We start from the raw sequence: 12,647 nt of genomic DNA, 5'->3' as shown, positions 1-12,647 counted from the left end.
TCAAGATGTGATTAATGAACTAAATGACTGCAAACTTCCTCTAATAGCCTAAGACCTCTTCCTCCGGCCTCCGAGGCTGGGCCTGGAGTCCTTCCACACCGCACTTCCAAACTCTGCATTGTACATTAAAAATTAATTGTCCTCTTCCAAATCTTCAGTGACTCAGAACACCCACTGTTTTAAAGGACAAGGAAGAAAGCTATATAAGTAAGATCCAAGTGCAGAGTTTGGACTGAACCCTGGTGCAATTGGTCAAAATTAAGCTGGTATTGGCTTTACCCCCTATTTTTACCTTGGAGGTCATTTACCTTTCGATGTTTGATTTGTGTCCTTCTCCAACACTGAAACTCCAAATTACAAGTGGTAACTGAGAAACAGTCACTCAGGACCTTGGAAATGTCACTGTTGGCCTGGAACTCTGGCACTCTGATGGGACTCAGAGCTTCTCTTTCATCCTCAAGGAGGCAAACAGAGCCAGCTCCGTGTTTACCAGACAAAGTTCAAAGGAAATACACCTGCAGCCTTGAGAGTCATTTGCATTTCCTTCTAGCCAGGCTAGTTCAGCCACACCATATCCAGTCTGTACTGGTCAGCATGTTAATGCTGTGTGGAGTGGGGCTCAGAGGCTTCATTGCCCACAGCAATGTAAAATACACACCTCAAGGCTCCTGCGCAAACTTCATCCTGTCCGCACTGCTAGTAAATAGGTCACTCCTGCTGAATGTTTACCATACCTCAGGGATAGTGCTGTGTTCTGCACAAGCAGTACCAAGATGAGCTAAACAATATCTCCTTGTTAGGGGGTCTGTGAAAGCATTGATGGACATAAGAATACAGTGACAGGGTGGGAAAAGCACAGGATGCATTGGGGCCTCAGCCACCATTTCTTCCTACAGAGAGCTCCTCTGGGTCCCTGACCCTACTTAGTACTACCAGGACCTTTGGTGCAACTGTGACTTTAGATGGGAAAGATGGAAGAGCCGTTCAGTCCTACCCTTTAATTCAGCACCAACTAGAGCATGGCCCTAGTCTAAATGCCCAGGCCTCATCTAGCTTAGGTAAGCGCTCACATCTGGGATGTCACCCTGGCCCCTGAGCAGAAGGCTGTTTGCTGGCTTTCCCTCTGACTTTCACCAGCCTCTGGAGCCCCGGCACACTTCACCTGAACTCTATACTGGTGCCAGATGCCTGTACTGTAGACGCTCCTGTGCAGAGACCTAACACCTGGCTAGGTGTGGCTTTCATGAAGTTGTCATTGCCCCTATCCTTTTGTCTTTGATTGGGCTAAGCCTTTGGGTGTAATAATTGGTGAAAATAGAAGCTTTTGAAAAAGAAGTTCCAGAGCAATGGTCTGCTTATTCCCAGTTTATTGCCTTGCTTTCAAATACAGTACCACCACCACCAACAACAAACAACAAAATAATTGTCAGAAATTTCTCTACTTAAATTTGGACAAAATGAAACTGCCAAAACAGCAGTTGGCTTAAGAGACTTTAGACAAATCCCCTGAAGGAATATGGATTAAGCTGAGTATGGTGGCAGAGGCCTTCAACCCTTAGCACTTCATGCAGAGGCATGAAGATCTCTGAATTTGAGGCCAGTCTGCTGTACAGAGTTGAGTTCCAGGAAATCCAGGGCTACACAGAGAAACCATGACCCAAACAAACACACAGGAAAGAAAGAAAGAAAGAAAGAAAGAAAGAAAGAAAGAAAGAAAGAAAGAGAGAGAGAGAGAGAAGGGAGGGAGGGAGGGAGGGAGGGAAGGAGGAAGGAAGGAAGGAAGGAAGGAAGGAAGGAAGGAAGGAAGGAAGGAAGGAATGTTGGCTTTAAAACTGCTATGTAGCTGAGGTTAGCCTTCAACTTCTATTCTTCCATCCTCTTAGCTTCTATATGGAGTCCTACCTCAATTAAAAAGAAAGGAATGAAGGAAGGAAAATAAAAAGGAGAAGGAAAGAGAAAAAGAAGAAGAAAATAAAAATCTGGGAACAGGATCATGTTAGACAACACCAGAACTTTTCCCAGCAGATATGTTACAAGAGACTTATTGAATGAGGATGACGGGTTCCTACTGTCAGACCTTTGAGAACAGCTCTGTTGCATACCTCCTTGAAGCCATCATTCTGAGGGCAGGCTCTGAGAGGTCCTGTGCTATAGAAAGCTATTTAAGGCTTCAATTATTAAACTGGAGCCTCTGAAATTTATTTGCACACAAAACTCAGCTTTCCATACCTACCTATCAGCCTCTCTCCGACGTTCACATCTGGTTTCTCGGTGTGGAAAATAATGCCATTAACAAAGTTTGCTTTTGTTTGCATTTTAAACAAAAGCAGTGTCCAGCAAAACTCAAGCAGACAGAATCTTACCGTTTTAAGTCCAAGTGATCAGGCACACATCCAGTCCCAGCCCACCTTGGTCTTCCCTTTCTTACTCATCGACAGAGGGTCACTGCAAAGGCACACAGTGGCCTCTGCCTTTGCCAGCCACCTCTCCTGCGACTCCAGGCCACACAGCATGCTGTCAGCAAGCCACCCAACACAGAACTAAATCACACTGCTGCCTCCTCACCTCCGGGATGTGCCTCTGCTTGCTTGGAGCCTGCTCCAGGACAACTAATTGCTTTTCAGCCAGGCTACACAGCTTTCTCACATCCACTATTCCCCAGGGCCATATTTACTCAAGCTGTATTTTTTTTTTTTTTTTAAAGAATACAGCAGGATGGAGGGAGAGAGGAAGGAGGGGAGGGAAGAGGAGAAAGAACCCACAGTGGTGGGCAGGAAATTGCTTTTAATCTTCATTATAAGTTAGATTATCATTTTTAAAGCCTTTCACTTAAAAAAAAAGTGCTCTTCCTGTTGTATCTCTGGAATTTAAGATTGAAGGCTGAGACTGAGAACTCCAGGGACACACGGCCACCACCAACTGTCAGAAAGGGCAGCAACCGTGGAAGAACAGGTGTAGTTTCCTCTCCCGCACTGTGACAGGAAGGCCAGCGGTCCTGAGATATGGTAGCGAGGATGGAGGCCAGATGTTTCTAGTGAGGGGTGCTTGAAGAGAGAGCCATCAGTGATGAGGCAGAAGACACCAGCCCAGCCTTCATCTGCTTCCTTTCGACAGTGCTGAAGCAATGATGGCAATCCCACAAAATGATGTGCTGGAAATAGGGCACCAGCACACCAGGGCACTGGAATAATGCATGACAGAGCATGAAGAGAGGCACAACAGTCTAGAGTATGAGTCTGAGAAGTGGGTCAGATGGGCATGTGGACATGTGCAGGTTTTTATTGAATTTGTATTTGGTGTATGTTTGTGTGTTATGGCATGCATGTGAATGCTAGAAGACAATTTATGGGAATTATTATTATCCATCCACTAGGTGGGTCCTGAAGATCAAACTCAGGTCATCAGGCTTCATGGCGAGTGCCTTTATCAGCTGAGCCATCTTGCACATGCGAGCACATGTGAGCACACAAACACACACAAACACATATGCATGCATGCATGTACACACCTCATTTTTTTTTCCAATGGGAAAGTAAAGTTTTTTGAGAGGAAACAAAAGCTTTCTTCCAGAATCTTCTGGTTCCCTGGATGTGTGTAAACCAAAAGGAGATTTACTTGAAGCTACCCTCTCTCCTGGAGGTAAGTATTCCAGCAGTTCCAGGAGAAGTTTTAGACACCCGGTCTAGAGAAACAACCCATGACCTCAATCCTCAGGGCTTATTTTCCATGCCTGACACCTGAAACATTGGAAGGGGAAGGCAGAGATGAAGAGGGGCAAGAATGGACAGTGACAAGAAAGTGTCACTCTGAAGCCGAACTGGGAAACAGTGAGCCAGAATCCCCATAGTGAAGTAAAGGAAGAGCGTCAGTTTTGTTGTTTCCCACACACCCCACTTTCTTTCTTGGGGTTGAGGAGATGATACAATGGTTAAGGGCATTTGATGATCTCACAGAGGACTAGAGTTCAGTCTCTGGCACCTACATCAGGCACCTACAACCACCTGTCCCTGCAGCTCCAACACCCTCTTCTGGCCTCCACAGGCACTGCCATACATGTTCATACAGTCACCCACAGACAAGAACATATACATAAACTAAAGAAGAGGTCAGTATCATTACTACTTCTTCATAAGCAATGTGACCCTCGGGTAGCAAAAGGGAATGAGTGACGGATTACCATTACATCATTTCCTTATCCTATGGAAAAGTTCCCAACAGAAACAACTTCAGCAAAGAAGGGTTTGTTTTGGCTCCCAGTTTGAGCACGCAGTTCATGTGGTACAGCTGGAACAGTGCATCTGCAGGTAGAACTAGAACGAGACGAATGATAGACCTCAGCTTACTCTTTTTAAATTCAGTCTGTCTTCAGTTTGGAATGGTGCTACCCAGAGTTTGGGTAATTGAGATTCTACCTCAGTTACCCTAGTTTAGAGACCCCTTCATAGAACTGCCAAAATCTTGGTCTTCTAGGTGATTGTGGTGGTTAGAATGAGAATGGCCCCTATAGGCTCATATATTTGAATGCGTGGCCCCAAGTTGGTAGAACTGTTTGGGAAGGATTGGGAGGTGTGGCTTTATTGAAGGAGGTGTGGCACTGTGGGTGGGCTTTGAGGTTTCTAAAGCCCATGCTATTCCCAGTTAGCATCCCACCTCCTTCCTCCTCCTCCTCCTCCTCCTCCTCCTCCTCCTCCTCCTCCTCCTCCTCTCCCCATCTCATTCCTAAGGATCAGGATGTAAGTTCTCAGCTACTGCTCCAGCGTCATATCTGTTGCCTGCTGCAATGTTCTCCACCATTAGGGTCATAAACTTTAACCCTCTGGAACTGTGAGCCCCAATAAAAAATTCCTTTTATAAGGTGCCTTGGTCATGGCAATAGAAAAGTAACTAAGAGTGATTTTATAGATCCTATCAAGTTGACGATCAACATTAACTATCACCGATGGGGAGTGGAAAGACACTGGGTTCTGTGAGTCCTGGGAAGAAATGAATTGACATTCACTAGTGCGTACAGGTGTTCCTGTCTTTGATGTCCCACAGCCAGACTTCCCGGAAGTCACAATACCTTCTGAGCTTACCTATTTTGATGTCTTTGATCTAGTGAGAGCTTGAGGTCACAGCTCAGGGAGTCATGCTCTCCAAGACCTGTGACACACTGAGCTTGTGTCTTGTTATCAGAGGACTGCCTTGCCTCCTTCAGCTGCATAGGCTTTGGCACTGCTGAAAACTGGGTACCTCAACCTTGAGCCAAATGTGTTGGATGCGACTAGTTAAGTGTGTGTCCGAGCTGTGCTTCCTTCCTGGTTTCTGATTCTCTCACAAGATGTCTCAGTCTGTGTAGGCTGGCTTGAGGTCTCTATGGGCTGGAGGCGCATCTCTAGCTACCCACTCTGCTTTATGGTTGACATCGCCCCTGACTCTGCTTCTCAGAGTCTTTGTGTTCCTAATTTCAAGTTATATTTAAGAACATACACATGGCATTAAAACTTACATGAAGAATTTGCCAAAGTGGTTTCCTTCTAAATTCTTTCCTTCCAGTGTGGCGCCTAAACACCATTTGCTCTTTGTGGTCAGTTGTTTTGTTGAGGTTCATGAGGTCCTCCTCCTTCTGGTCTATTCTAATCAAGAAAGTGCATGGCCATTAAGAACAGTACCATGTGACTGAAAGAGAGATGGCATGCAGCCTGCTGGGTACTGCCGTGGGTAAAGGTAAGAAGCATCAACCTGCAAGCCTGGGACCACAGAGTCAAAAGCTGCAGCCCTTGGCACAAAGGGACTCGCTGAGGACATCCTGGTGCTGAGTAACTACAGGCTATCCTCAGCTTCCAAGAACAAGGAAAACAATGCTTCGGTCACTGTCTTCATGTACCAGTTACTCTTAATTGAACAAAATAGACATTCTTATTTCAAATACCCTCTAGCTGCTTCTTTTTAAAAAGTCACATCCTTAATTGCCCACTGAGCTGAGCTCCACCCAGACTCCAAGTCAAATTATTCTAAGCATAGCCATTGCTGAGCAGAAGTGGTGGGGAAGGGGCAGAAGAGGGGCTGACAATACCTGTAAGTGTCAGGCCAAGTATACACATCTGGAGGAGCTGCCACTTGAGGATGGAGCTGGAGAGAAGCCTAGGTTAGTTCTCAAATTTAATGCCCCATTTAAAAATCTCCTTCTTCCCCAGCCCTGATACCATCTAGAGCTCCCATCTGATAACTCTTGATTGATGGCTTGTCCAGTTGTCCTTGGCAGCCATGGGACACATAGCATCTGTCACAGTTGATGGACAACATTGATTTGGTGTTGATTAGTCACAGTGAAGGAAAGGAGAGGTCTATTCTGGCATAAGGAGTATCCACACGCTTTTCTTGCTTGTGGTTCTTAAGCTTTTAGATGGAAACCTGGATGAGAGATAGAGTGGCTGGCCAGGAAGCATAGCTGGCAAGGTAGTGAGCTAAGACTGGGAAGTTGAACATGAGGCACCTGAATGAAGGCAGCCCTCTCCCTTGATCACCATTATGGTGGCTGCTAGACCATCACAGAGCTGGGTCTTCAGACTAGTGCTGCTCCCCCACCAGGGTCAGTCTTTGTCCATCAAAGAAGAAGCACAGGGCAGTGAAATTCTTAGAGAAAGATAAATGCCAGCAAGGATGAGGAGAAACTGAAACTCTCCCATGTCACTAGAGGGCATGTAACATGGTGCCACCACTGTGGAAAAGTCTTGACAATTGCTGAAGAAGTTAAACAGAATCACCACACAACCCTGTAATTCCATTCCTTGGCTCCACACTCAAAGAATGGAAAACAAGTTCAAAGCCACAGCTTTGTACACTAAGTCCTTAGCTACACGATTCACAATAGCTAGAAGGTGGAAACAACCCAACAGATTCGTCAGCTAATGAGTGGATAAAGAAAATACTGCACATGTGTATAGTGGCATTTTCTTTTTCGAGTCAGTCTTATAACTCAGCCTGGCATCAATTTTGATATGTAGCAGAGGATGACCCAGCATTTCTGATCTTCCTACCTCCACTCTTTGGTACTGGGGTTATAAGTATGCATCACAATGCCCAGTTTATATAATGCATGCTAGGCAAGCCCTCTACAAACTGAGCTACAAGCCTAGCCCTTACAGAATTATTTGACATGAAAGAAATGTAATAATTGGTATACACTACAACGTGGATGAATGCTGAACTATTATATGCTAAGTGAAAGACAAACATGTTGTATGAGCCCATTGATGTGAAGTTCTTAAAATAAGCAAATCTACAGAACAAATAGCCAATTAGTGGTTGTCAATAGCTGTGGAGAGGAGAAAGACCGTTTAATAACTATGGAGTGTGTCACTAGTCAGATGATGAAACAGTTCTAGAACCAGATAGGGATGACAATTCTGTAAGGTGAAGCTACTTCAAGCTACTGGATTGTACAGATTAAAATGATAAATGTTATGCTCCATATATTTTACCACATGCACCACAGGAGAATTTGTTTCATTCAGCTATACCTGCTCTGTCTTCAGTACTCTGCCTTTCTGCCTGTGCCTGCTAGGGGTGACTGCTGATGTTTGAACGGCTGGGATTCTTTTTTTTTTTTATGATTTATGTTTATTATTTGTACATTATGTGTATATATGGGTATGTGCATATATATGGGTATGTGAATTCAGGTGCCCGGGAAGCCCAGAAGAAGGCTTCATAGCTCTTAGGGCTGAAGTTGTGAGCCACCCAGTGTCAGTGCTAGGACAATACAAGTACAACGCTCTTAACAGCCTCGCCTCGCCTGGGGTTCTTACACGCTACACAGTGAGTCCAGATGCCTGCCATGCAGGAGTTTCCCACGGTCAGGTATGGAAACTGTGAGTGCCCGATCTGGCCATACTCACGTTGCAGCCTTTAGCTGATGACCTCAGTCCAGCACATGCCCAACGGAACACGGTTATCTCCTCAGCCTAACATTACCACCGCCAGTTCCATTTGGTCTTCACAGAATGTCAGTCTATCCTGTTGCTTAGTTCACGAATGTAAAGTCGGGAGACTGTACAGTGGACAGTCACGCAGCAGCTCTGTCTGAACAGGAATGAGATGTGGTGCTGTAGAAGAGCTGCCCCAAACACCTTAGTTATCTGTTACTGCCATGAACTTGAAGATTGCTTAACTAATCTAGCCACTTGTAGGGAGGAAGAAGCCACACGTGGAACCTGAATGCTTGAGCCAATTACTATTCAGTGGGATTTCTTTCACCAGGTTTAACCACGCATGAGATCTATACAGCAGAGAACGGGACATCCTGGCCGGTGTGTACAGAATTTCATCAGGTGCCTATTGATCCAGCACTCTCAACTCCCAGAAGTCTGATTCAGGGATTTTCCAGAACATCTCTTAGCTCTTACACTTGATCCCTTAGCTCTGGCTTCTTTGGGCTGCATTGGGGCCATAAATTAATGTCTTAATCAAACCCTCCCATGGTAAATTCTACTGTCTATGAACTTGGCCTTCAGTTTTTGTAGAACTTCAGACCACGACACCCCTGTAGCTGACCCACATTATCTCAACTATGTTCAGACATGTGGATGAATGCACCAGTGCAGGCCACCGGGCTTGCCTCTCCCCTGTTCCCTTGTAAGGCTTCTCGCCAAAACTTCAACATGCTGTTTCCAGCTACCTTCAGGAAGGTTACTCAGTCACCACTGCTAATTAACGTGACCACGATAAGACCAAAACCTGGACTTTCAGACATGCCTTCCTGTTCTGCAAAGATACTGAACGTCTCCTGATTCTTGCTCTCACCTTCATTTTCTTCTACAAACTCTACCTGGCTTGGAACATCTCTCTTATCCCTTATGCTTCTCTGCTCACACTGCTAACAATCCACAGGGCAGAGTTTGGCTCTTTGACCCCCACACCAATCACTAGGCAGATAATCTGAGCTAAATCTCTGCCGCTGTGGCCATTTTTCCATCTTTAGTGGCTTCCATTGTGTTCTCATGTTATCTCCTAAATTAAGAACCTGCAACACCACATTGGAACTTTCCATTCTTTTATTCAAGGCTCTTTACCATGTGTTCTCACCTTTCTGTTCTATCGTGCTTGTATGACCAACCGTCCCCAGCCTCACTGCCTTACCACTCATCCTATCCCCCCAAATTGGTGCAGCCCCACCGCAAAGCTACAGCCCACTTCTGGAATTCTCTGTCACTCCCTTCTATTCTGTCATTTTCTCTCAGAAAGTGTATTTTGTGGCTACTTTGTGCCGAGCACTAAGGGCTTAGAAATGTATGTGGACAAAATGGAGAATGAGGCCTTTCCGGGGTGCTTACACACCATCAAGGTACAATCAGTGTCACATTCACCCCATATCTCACTTTCTCCTAAATGTCTTCATAACAACCCTAGCCACGGCCACCTTCTCCTTTATTTACTGCTTACAGCTTTTACTCGCTGGCTTCCTACTGCCTCACATCACCCTGTCCATGTAGATTTGTGTCATGAATCCCTGAAGCATGCCCAGGACTGAACTCCTTGTTGCTTCGCATCTCCCAGGAAGCAGATGGATGCAATGCAGTTGCCCAGTAAATATATGTTGTCAGGCAACTAACTGTGCCTGCTTTCAACATTAGAGGCACCAACCCAATTGTTCCTTCCCACGAAGGATGACATTTCAACCATTACTGTTCAGTTTCTCTAAAGAGTTGTCAAGCAATAACTACTCCCTTTCCTTCCTGTACTGCTCCATCTAGAATGGGATATCATCAGGCCCCATCTGAGAGATGCTCTTCAAGTGTGCCATCCTAAAGGTGAAAGGTGCTGTGAGCAACTCCCTCACAAATCATTTACGTTTAAATACTTTACAGGCTGGAGAGATGGCTCAGTGGTTAAGAATACCAATTGTTCCTGCAAAGGACAAGTTCCTTCAGGAGTGCCCACATCAGGCAGCTTACAACTGCCTGTCTCTCCAGATAGCACCAAGATATCTGACACCCTTTTCTGGTTTCCACAGGCATGGCACTCATGTTTATGTATCCTTGTGCGGACACACACAGATTACATAATTTAAATTTAAAACAATTCTTAAGAAAACAAAAACAAACCCAAAAAACCTTTTCCTTCAGGCCTGCTCTCACCAAGGTTAGCGATTAGCATTCTCTTCCTAGAAAGATTTAGCAGTGAGTTCCAATATCAGGCCTACCCATCCTCCATTCTCTGGTAGTGCCTGCCACATGTTAAGTACGTGCTATGCCATGGAGCCATACTCTCAGCCTTCACATTCTCTTCTGAGAACCACCTGCCAATTCTTCAGAGAATTTTTACTCTCCCAAGAGGGCCGGCCTGCAAATCAGACCACAGTAAAGTTTTAGAAGGCATAGAGAACGGATCTTTTCCTTTCTCACTGGGAAGCTTCTGTTCTGCCCCAGCCTCTGCAAAGACTGTGAGTGTGACGACAGCTGTTGCATGCATCCTTTTCAAGGCACGGTGCGGCTGTGAGGAGGTTGGTCCCAGAACACTGTCACTCTGCAGCAGCTCGCTCACGCTGTTCCCTCCCAGGCATCTAGAAATAACAATAATGGCAATAACGGAGGATAAAGGTGGCGGAGTGGGTGGGTGCAGACAAAGGGAGGTGGGTGCCCCTGCTGACTGCTGGTGTGGGGGTGTTTGCCGTGTGGGTTCTTAGAGTATTGCTAATAGGGTTAAAATGGGGGGCAAAGCTAATGTCTCACCATGGGCGAGCACCTGTTAGGGATGAGGTGGAGAAGGAGCAGGAGGAGGAGGAAGAGAGGGAAGAAGTGGGGCCAGGAATGATGGGATGTAGGGAGAAGTAGGGACAGCAACACTTTTTTTTTCTAACATTTTCTCGCTCAAGTTTTGGGTTTTTAAGGTAGAGGCCATACACCATCAGAGCCTTGGAAGGGAATGGCAAGATCCTGAAACAGACCCATTTATTCACCTTCTCTGCTCTTCTACGTCAAGAGTGAAGATGAAAGGAGTTGGTCAAGATGAAGGAAGAGAAGGAAAGAGGAGGAATGGAAGGGAAAGAACACATTCTGAAAAACTTCAAGTTAGAGATCCCTTCCTGCTTGAACACAGCACAAGATAATGGGCTCATAATGGACAGGACTGCCCAGGTCCCAAGTGTGAGGATAAAATCTCCAAGGCTCACATCTCTCCTTTCTCAGACCTCTAGCTTAAGCAGATACTGCAACTACACCAAACGTGCCATGGGCCTCTCATGCTAAGTGCTGGCTGAGATCCATTTTTAAATCCACACGAGGATCCCCCCCCCAGCATATACCCCCTTGGGCTAAACGACCCTAATGGCATGTCTCCATGCTGGGGTGACTCATGCCTGCTCTTTCCAACATTGGCTGGCATGGCTTAGGGCGGCCTTCCAAGGTGGGCTGAATCATTCATAAACTGAACAGTTTGTGGAGCCTGTGCTAAGAGGCTCAGAGAAGTCACGAAGCATCAGGCAGTGAAGGTCCAGGAAGTTTAGAAGCCAGAAGGTTGAGAGGAGGGGAGGCCACCCTGACCGTGGCACCTCAGAACTTTAAGAGATCTCCCATGGAGCTGCCGAAGAGAACAACCAGATGGCTCCTGGCCAGAGCAGAGAGGTCCTGACATGTGGAATGAATTAGGGAGACAGGCAGAAGCTAGAATTAAACAGCACAATAAAAACAAGAACTAATTCAACCCCCAGGAACCAGAGGAACTTCACAGGGTAGAAGGCCAGACTAACAGTCCTGGGCGACTCCTCTGCCTGAACTAGGTAGGGGCCCTCAGGAAAAAGACTGCTCAGAACAGCTGGCCGCTGGGACAGGAAAATGGGCGTGGTTGATGCTGCCCTCAACCCAGGGCCATCAGCAGAATTCCAGCATGAGCTGATAAGAAAACCACCCTGCTGTTCTCTTTTACATTATAAAAAGGATTCCTTCCTCGCTTGGGAGAATTTTGAGAGTGCCACCTAAGTCACAAAGCTGTACGAGGATACCTCCATTCGTGTATAATCTCTATACACTGTAACCTAACAGCCTGCTCCACTGTGATTGGCTAGTGACATAGCCCAGTCACCACACATTCTTTTTCTGTGACCATCTAGAGGTACTCTTTTTTTTGGAGAGTGCCTCTCATGGTTAATCATGCCAACAGCTTTGCAGTGGCCACAGGATCTACATGAACTCAAGGGAAAGGCTCGCCAGTACTGTAAGATCTTCCTAAGCTCCCACCTCTTCTTCGCTTTTACCAAGCACCCATGACCACAACATTCACTGATAGACGCTGGAGAGGTGTTGATAAACACACGGAAAGTGGTCCTGCCTGAGAGAGACAGCCTTGGATTCTTTCTCACGGTGTATACTTGACCTTCAGAAAACTTCTTAAAATACTTTCAGCCTTATCTTCACTCAGACCTCACTTCAAGGACGTCTTAGATCAGAGGTGAATTCATGATCACAGGCTACAAGCAGGCAAACCCCACAACCCAGAAGCATCAGACACGTGGTGCTTTAATCAAACCCACCCTCTACCATTCTGTATCATGACCACCCTTCTCAAGAAGTCTGAGGGACTGAGAATGCAGGGGTTTGTAATGTGCTTGAGTAGCATGCACAAAGCCCCAGGGCATCCTTTGGAATATGCATGGAGGTTGGAGGACATCT

General features: G+C 46.0%; 1 protein-coding gene across 7 annotated transcripts in view; it reads right to left on the bottom strand.

The window, feature by feature from the left end:
• Nucleotides 1–12,647, bottom strand: part of Pdzd2 (PDZ domain containing 2) — a 350,811-nt gene that overhangs the window by 240,258 nt on the left and 97,906 nt on the right. The window contains exon 1 of one of the 7 annotated variants that reach the window (XM_060380440.1): nt 2,364–2,501. The exons of the other annotated variants lie outside the window; for them this stretch is intronic. The gene's annotated coding sequence lies outside the window, so the exon portion shown is untranslated. Of the gene's footprint in view, nt 1–2,363; nt 2,502–12,647 lie in introns of those variants that run through there. 7 annotated transcript variants of the gene reach the window in all.

This window comes from Meriones unguiculatus, chromosome 3 (assembly GCF_030254825.1).
Source record: "Meriones unguiculatus strain TT.TT164.6M chromosome 3, Bangor_MerUng_6.1, whole genome shotgun sequence".
In the NCBI taxonomy this organism is placed as follows: Eukaryota; Metazoa; Chordata; class Mammalia; order Rodentia; family Muridae; genus Meriones; species Meriones unguiculatus.
Note: the sequence above shows the minus strand (reverse complement) of the source record. Positions and strands in the feature narration are given on the sequence as shown.